This window comes from Triticum aestivum, chromosome 2B, assembly GCF_018294505.1.
Source record: "Triticum aestivum cultivar Chinese Spring chromosome 2B, IWGSC CS RefSeq v2.1, whole genome shotgun sequence".
NCBI classification, from domain to species: domain Eukaryota; kingdom Viridiplantae; phylum Streptophyta; class Magnoliopsida; order Poales; family Poaceae; genus Triticum; species Triticum aestivum.
This window is the reverse complement of record NC_057798.1, coordinates 449,148,887-449,157,676: the sequence shown is the minus strand read 5'-3', so window position 1 is coordinate 449,157,676 and position 8,790 is coordinate 449,148,887.

Below are 8,790 nucleotides of genomic sequence, written 5' to 3'. Positions count from 1 at the left end.
GAGAGTATAATATTTCATGGATCTAATCTACTGACAGTTTATTCCTAGCGTGACACCACACCATGGCCCGGTTTTTATCCGAACTGTTTTATCAGCCTGCCATGACACGTTTCACGAGGTGGCTTTATTGGCACGTCTTGTCAAAGCAGAGATCGTGTACCCTTATCACGAGATTCTCATCAATACGGGCGTGGGTAACCCAACCGTTCCACGGATAGGATTCCTTGGAAATAGGCAAGTTTCAAAAGGCCACGCGGGGGACGTTTGGTATTCATCCTCTTTATAAAGAGATCAAGGCATGTCCTTTCCCGCTACGCTTAATCCTCTCCTTCTCCTACCTCAAGTTCCAACACCCAAAGCTTCAGCCAAAACGCTCCAAACTTTCGACCATGTTCGGATCCAGCCTTCAAGGCCGGTGGATGGCCTCCTCCGTCACAAAGGAGGATATCAAGAAGCTTAGGGAGGCAAGGTACTTGACCATGGAAATTCCCCACAGGCTTCCTGCTCAAGGGCTGGTCATCCCTACTCCCATGTCCTACGAGAGTGTTGTATTTATCTCTCACATCCTCTGGGGTCTAGGCCTTGATACGTCTCCAACATATCTATAATTTTTGATTGTTCCATGCTATTATATTACCTGTTTTGGATTCTTATGGGCTTTATTCTACATATTTATATCATTTTTGGGACTAACCTACTAACCGGAGGCCCAGCCCATATTGTTGTTTTTTTGCCTATTTCAGTATTTTGAAGAAAAGGAATATCAAACAGAGTCCAAACAGAATGAAACCTTCGGGAGCGTTATTTGGAACAAATCTGAGCCGGAGAGCCTGGAGTGCAAGTCAAGAAAGCCCCGAGGGCCCCACGAGATAGGAGGGCCCCACGAGATAGGAGGGCGCCCCCCCTGTAGGGTGCGCCCCCTGTCTCGTGGGCCCCTCGGACGTCCACCGACGTACTTTTTCCTCCTATATATACCTACGGACCCCGAAAACATCCAGGGGCAACACGAAATACAATTTCCACCACCGTAACCTTCTGTATCCGCGAGATCCCATCTTGGAGCCTTCGTCGCCACTCTGCCGGAGGGGGAATCGGCCATGGAGGGCCTCTACATCAACATCCTTGCCCCTCCTATGAGTTGTGAGTAGTTTACCACAGACCTGCGGGTCCATAGTTATTAGCTAGATGGCTTCTTCTCTCTTTTTTGATCTCAATACAATGTTCTCCCCCTCTCTTGTGGAGATCTATTCGATGTAATCTCTTTTTGCGGTGTGTTTGTCAAGATCCGATGAATTGTGAGTTTATGATCAGATTTATCTATGGTTATTAATTGAATCTTCTCTGAATTCTTTTATGTATGATTGAGTTATCTTTGCAAGTCTCTTCGAATATCGGTTTGGTTTGGCCTACTAGATTGATCTTTCTTGCCATGGGAGAAGTGCTTAGCTTTGGGTTCAATCTTGCGGTGTTCTTACCCAGTGACAGAAAGGGTTGCAAGACACGTATTGTATTGTTGCCATCGAGGATAACAAGATGGGGTTTATATCATATTGCATGAGTTTATCCCTCTATATCATATCATCTTGCTTAATGCGTTACTCCGTTCTTATGAACTTAATACTCTAGATGCATGCTGGATAGCGGTCGATGTGTGGAGTAATAGTAGTAGATGCAGGCAGGAGTCGGTCTACTTGTTTTGGATGTGATGCCTATATACATGATCATGCCTAGATAACGTCATAATTATTCGCTTTTATATCAATTGCTTGACAGTAATTTGTTCACCCACCGTAATACTTATGCTCTCGAGAGAAGCCTCTAGTGAAACCTATGGCCCCCGGGTCTATCTCTTATCATATTTGCTTTCAATCTACTTTTATTTGCATCTTTACTTTCTTGCATCTATATTATAAAATACCAAAAATATATTTATCTTATCATACTATCTCTATCAGATCTCACTTTCGCAACTGGCCGTGAAGGGATTGACAACCCCTTTATTGCGTTGGTTGCGAGTTCTCAGTTTGTTTGTGTAGGCGCGTGGGACTTTTGAGGAGCCTCCTACTGGATTGATACCTTGGTTCTCAAAAACTGAGGGAAATACTTACGCTACACTTGCTGCATCACCCTCTCCTCTTCGGGGAAAACCAATGCTAGCTCAAGACGTAGCAAGAAGAATTTCTGGCGCCGTTGCCGGGGAGGTATTCACTCAAGTCAAGACATACGAAGTACCCATCACAAACTCATCTCCCTCACATTTACATTATTTGCCATTTGCCTCTCGTTTTCCTCTCCCCCACTTCACCCTTGCCATTTTATTCGCCCTCTCTTTCCCAATCTCCTCCTCTCTTCTCGCTCGCCTTTTTCAGTTTGTCGTTTTCTATTTGCTTGTGTGTTGGATTACTTGTTTCCATGGCACAAGATAATACCAAGCTGTGTGATTTCTCGAATACCAATAATAATGATTTCCTTAGTACTCCGATTGCTCCTCTTAATGATGTTGAGTCTTGTGAAATCAATACTGCCTTGCTGAATCTTGTTATGAAAGATCAATTCGCCGGCCTTCCTAGTGAAGATGACGCTACTCATCTAAACAATTTTGTTGATTTGTGTGACATGCAAAAGAAGAAAGATACGGATAACAATATTGTCAAATTGAAGTTATTTCCGTTTTCACTTAGAGATCGTGCTAAAGTTTGGTTTTCGTCTTTGCCTAAAAATAGTATTGATTCTTGGAACAAGTGCAAAGATGGTTTTATCTCTAAGTATTTTCTTCCCGCTAAGATCATCACTCTTAGGAACGATATTATGAATTTTAAACAACTTGATCATGAGCATGTTGCCCAATCTTGGGAAAGAATGAAATTGATGCTTCGCAATTGCCCTACTCATGGTTTGAATTTATGGATGATCATACAAAACTTTTATGCCGGTTTGAACTTTGCTTCTAGAAATCTCTTAGATTCGGCCGTGGGAGGCACGTTTATGGAAATTACATTAGGAGATGCTACAAAATTTCTTGATAATATTATGGCTAATTATTCTTAATGGCACACCGAAAGATCTTCTAGTAAAAAAGTGCATGCTATAGAAGAAATCAATGTTTTGAGTGGAAAGATGGATGAACTTATGAAGATGTTTGCTACTAAAAATACTGCTCTTGATCCCAATGATATGCCTTTGTCATCTTTTATTGAGAATAATAATGAATCTATGGATGTGAATTTTGTTGGTAGGAATAATTTTGGAAACAATGCTTATAGAGGAAATTTTAATGCTAGACCGTTCCCTAGTAATCCCTCTAATAATTATGGAAATTCCTACAATAATTCTTATGGTAATTTTAATAAGATGCCCTCTGATTTTGAGAATAGTGTGAAATAATTTATGATTTCTCAAAAGAATTTTAATGCTTTGCTTGAAGAAAAAATTCTCAAAGTTAACAATTTGGCTAGGAACGTTGATAGACTTTCGCTTGATGTTAATGCTCTTAAACTTGGATCCTCTTCTCCTAAGCATGATATCAATGAGTCTCTCAACGTAATGAGAATTTCCATTGACGAGTGCAAGGAAAGAACCGCTAGATTGCGTGCTAAGAAAGATAGCTTTATAAAAGCGTGTTCTTCTAGTTTCCATGAAAATAATGATGAGGATCTTAAAGTTATTGATGCGTCTCCTATTAGATCTATGTTTTGCAATATGAATTTTGATGATTATGGGACTGATGATGAATCAACTTTGCCTAGAAGGCATCCCGAAAATTCGGAGTCTTTAGATCTTAATGCTAAATTTGGTAAAAGAGAGATTAGAGAATCCTCAACTTCTAATAATGTTGAACCTACTATCTCGGATTTCAAGGAATTTGATTATGATAATTGCTCTTTAAAACATTGTATTTCCTTGTTGCAATCCATTGTTAATTCTCCTCATGCTTATAGTCAAAACAAAGCTTTTACCAAACATATTGTTGATGTCTTGATGCAATCTTATGATGAAAAACTTAATTTGGAAGTTTCTATACCTAGAAAACTTAATGATGAGTGGGAACCTACTATAAAGATTAGAATTAAAGATTTTGAGTGTTTTGCTTTGTGTGATTTGGGTGCTAGTGTTTCCACGATTCCGAAAACTTTGTGCGATATTCTAGATTTCCATGATCTTGATGATTGCTCTTTAAATTTGCACCTTGCGGATTCCACCATTAAAAAGCCTATGGGAAGGATCAATGATGTTCTTATTGTTGCAAATAGGAATTTGGTGCCCGTATATTTTATCGTTCTTGATATAGATTGCAATCTTTCTTGCCCTATTATTCTTGGTAGACCTTTCCTTAGAACGATTGGTGCGATTATTGATATGAAGGAAGGGAACATTAGATTCTAATTTCCTTTAAAGAAAGGCATGAACACTTTCCAAGAGAGAAAGTCAAATTACCTTATGAATCTATCATGTGTGCTACTTATGAATCAAGTGCCAAAGATGGCACTCGTTAGATCTATCCTTGCTTTGATGCCTAGCTAGGGGCGTTAAACAATAGCGCTAGTTGGGAGGCAACCCAATTTTCTTTAATTTCTTTGTTTTTGTTCCTGTTTAGTGTTAATTTTGTTTCTACTTTCTGTTTAGATGTTTTTTTATCTTTTGTTTAGTGTTTGTGCCAAGTGGAACCTATAGGATAAGCTACGATAATGGTTGATTTGATTCAGCCGAAAAACAGAAACTTTGCACCCACGAGAAAAAATTCAATAAATCACAGAAAAGATCCTTTGCATTGATTATTTTTGCTGCTGATCAATAAACAAATTTTCCAGTACGTACTATTTTGGTAGGATTTTTAGAGTTCCATAAGTTTGCGTTAGTTACAGATTTCTTCAGACTGTTCTGTTTTTGACAGATTCTGTTTTTCGTGTGTTGTTTGCTTATTTCAATGCATCTATGGCTAATAAATTAGTTTATAAACCATAAGGAAGTTGGAATACCGTAGGTTTAACACCCAAATAAATAAATAATGAGTTCATTGCAGTACCTTATGTGGTGGTTTTGTTTTCTTTCACTAACGGAGCTTATAAGATTTCCTGTTGAGTTTTGTGTTGTGAAGTTTTCAAGTTTTGGGTAAAGCTTTTATGGACTATGGAATAAAGAGTGGCAAGAGCCTAAGCTTGGGGATTCTTATGGCACCCAAGACATTCAAGAATAGCCAAAAGCCTAAGCTTGGGGATGCCCCGGGAAGGCATCCCCTCTTTCCGTCTTCGCTCATTGGTAACTTTACTTGGAGCTATATTTTTATTCACTACATGATATGTGTTTTGCTTGGAGCGTCGTGTATTATATTGGTCTTTGCTTGTTAGTTTACCACGATCATCCTTGCTGTAACACACCTTTTTGGAGAATCCTATTTGATTAGAATTTGCTAGAATACTCTATGTGCTTCACTTATATCTTTTGAGCTTGATAGTTTTTGCTCTAGTGCTTCACTTATATCTTTTAGAGCATGGTGGTGGATTAATTTTATAGAAATTGCTAGTCTCTCACGCTTCTCTTATATTATTTTGAGAGTCTCTTAGAACAGCATGGTATCTGCTATGGTTTTAATTTGGTCCTAGAATGATGAGCATCCAAGTTGGGTATAAATAAAAACTATCATAGAAAGTGAATTGGATGCTATGATCAATTTGATCCTTGATAATTGTTTTGAGATATGGAGGTAGTAATATTAAAGTCATGCTAGTTGGGTGATTATGGATTTAAAGAATGCTTGTGTTGAAGTTTGTGATTCCCGTAGAATGCACGTATGGTGAACCGCTTTGTGATGAAGTTGGAGCACAATTTTATTTATTGATTGTCTTCCTTATGAGTGGCAGTCGGGGACGAGCGATGGTCTTCTCCTACCAATCTATCCCCCTAGGAGCATGTGTGTAGTGCTTTGGTTTTTGATGACTTCTAAATTTTTACAACAAGTATATGAGTTCTTTTGATTAATGTTGAGTCCATGGATTATACACACTCCTTTCACCCCTCCATTATTGCTAGCCTCTCTTGTATCGTGCAACTTTCACCGGTACCATACACCCACCATACTCCTTCCTCAAAACATCCACCATACCTACCTATTATGGCATTTCCATAGCCATTCCGAGATATATTGTCATGCAACTTTCCACCGTTCCGTTCATATGACACACATTACTTTTGTCGTATTGCTCTTTGCATGATCATGTAGTTGACATCATATTTATGGCAAAGCCACCATCATATTCTTCATACATGTCGCTCTTGATTCATTGCATATCCCAGTATACCGCTGGAGGCATTCACATAGAGTCATATCTTGTTCTAGCTTTGAGTTGTAAATCCATAAAAGTGTGATGATCTTCATTATTAGAGCATTGTCCCAGTGAGGAAAGGATGATGAAGACTATGATTCACCCACAAGTCGGGATGAGATTTCGGACTTTGCAAAAAAAGGCCAAAGGAAAAAAAGAGAAGGCCAAAAAGAAAAAAAAGAAAAAAAAGAATGAGAGAAAAAGAGAGAAGGGACAATGCTACTATCTCTCTTTCCACACTTGTGCTTCAAAATAGCACCATGATCTTCATGATAGAGAGTCTCATATGTTGTCACTTTCATTTACTAGTGGGAATTTTTCATTATAGAACTTGGCTTGTATATTCCAATGATGGGCTTCCTCAAAATGCCCTAGGTCTTCGTGAGCAAGCAAGTTGGATGCACACCCACTAGTTTTCTTTTGTTGAGCTTTCATATATTTATAGCTCTAGTGCATCCGTTGCATGGCAATCCCTACTCACTCCTATTGATATCTATTAATGGGCATCTCCATAGCTCGTTGATACGCCTAGTTGATGTGAGACTATCTTCTCCTTTTTTTGTCTTCTCGACAACCACCGTTCTATTCCACATATAGTGCTATGCCCATGGCTCACGCTCATATATTGCGTGAAAGTTGAAAGAGTTTGAAATTATTAAAGTATGAAACAATTGCTTGGCTCGTCATCGGGGTTGTGCATGATTAAACACTTTGTGTGCTGAAGATAGAGCATAGCCAGACTATATGATTTTGTAGGGATAAATTTCTTTTAGCCATGCTATTTTGAGAAGACATGATTACTTGCTTGGTATGCTTGAAGTATTACTATTTCTTATGTCAATATGAACTTTTATTTTGTATTACTTGGATCTGAACATTCATGCCACAATGAAAGAAAATTACATTATGAATTATGCTAGGTAGCATTCCACATCAAAAAATCTCTTTTTATCATTTACCTACTCGAGGATGAGCAGGAATTAAGCTTGGGGATGCTTGATACGTCTCCAATGTATCTATAATTTTTGATTGTTCCATGCTATTATATTACCTGTTTTGGATGCTTATGGGCTTTATTCTACATATTTATATCATTTTTGGGACTAACCTACTAACTGGAGGCCCAGCCCATATTGCTGTTTTTTTGCCTATTTCAATATTTCGAAGAAAAGGAATATCAAACGGAGTCCAAACGGAATGAAACCTTCCGGAGCGTTATTTTCGCAACAAATCTGATCCGGAGAGCCTGGAGTGCAAGTCAGGAAAGCTCCGAGGGCCCCACGAGATAGGAGGGGCCCCCCTGTAGGGCGCGCCCCCCTGTCTCGTGGGCCCCTCGGGCGTCCGCCGACGTACTTCTTCCTCCTATATATACCTATGGACCCCGAAAACATCCAGGGGCACCACGAAATACAATTTCCACCACCGTAACCTTCTGTATCCGCGAGATCCCATCTTGGAGCCTTCATCGCCACTCTGCCGGAGGGGGAATCGGCCATGGAGGGCCTCTACATCAACATCCTTGCCCCTCCTATGAGTTGTGAGTAGTTTACCACAGACCTGCGGGTCCATAGTTATTATCTAGATGGCTTCTTCTCTCTTTTTTGATCTCAATACAATGTTCTCCCCCTCTCTTGTGGAGATCTATTCGATGTAATCTCTTTTTGCGGTGTGTTTGTCAAGATCCGATGAATTGTGAGTTTATGATCAGATTTATCTATGGTTATTAATTGAATCTTCTCTGAATTCTTTTATGTATGATTGAGTTATCTTTGCAAGTCTCTTCGAATATCGGTTTGGTTTGGCCTACTAGATTGATCTTTCTTGCCATGGGAGAAGTGCTTAGCTTTGGGTTCAATCTTGCGGTGTTCTTACCCAGTGACAGAAAGGGTTGCAAGACACGTATTGTATTGTTGCCATCGAGGATAACAAGATGGGGTTTATATCATATTGCATGAGTTTATCCCTCTATATCATATCATCTTGCTTAATGCGTTACTCCGTTCTTATGAACTTAATACTCTAGATGCATGCTGGATAGCGGTCGATGTGTAGAGTAATAGTAGTAGATGCAGGCAGGAGTCGGTCTACTGGTTTTGGATGTGATGCCTATATACATGATCATGCCTAGATAACGTCATAATTATTCGCGTTTCTATCAATTGCTTGACAGTAATTTGTTCACCCACCGTAATACTTATGCTCTCGAGAGAAGCCTCTAGTGAAACCTATGGCCCCCGGGTCTATCTCTTATCATATTTGCTTTCAATCTACTTTTATTTGCATCTTTACTTTCTTGCATCTATATTATAAAATACCAAAAATATATTTATCTTATCATACTATCTCTATCAGATCTCACTTTCGCAAGTGGTCGTGAAGGGATTGACAACCCCTTTTATTGCGTTGGTTGCGAGTTCTCAGTTTGTTTGTGTAGGTGCGTGGGACTTTTGAGGAGCCTCCTACTGGATTG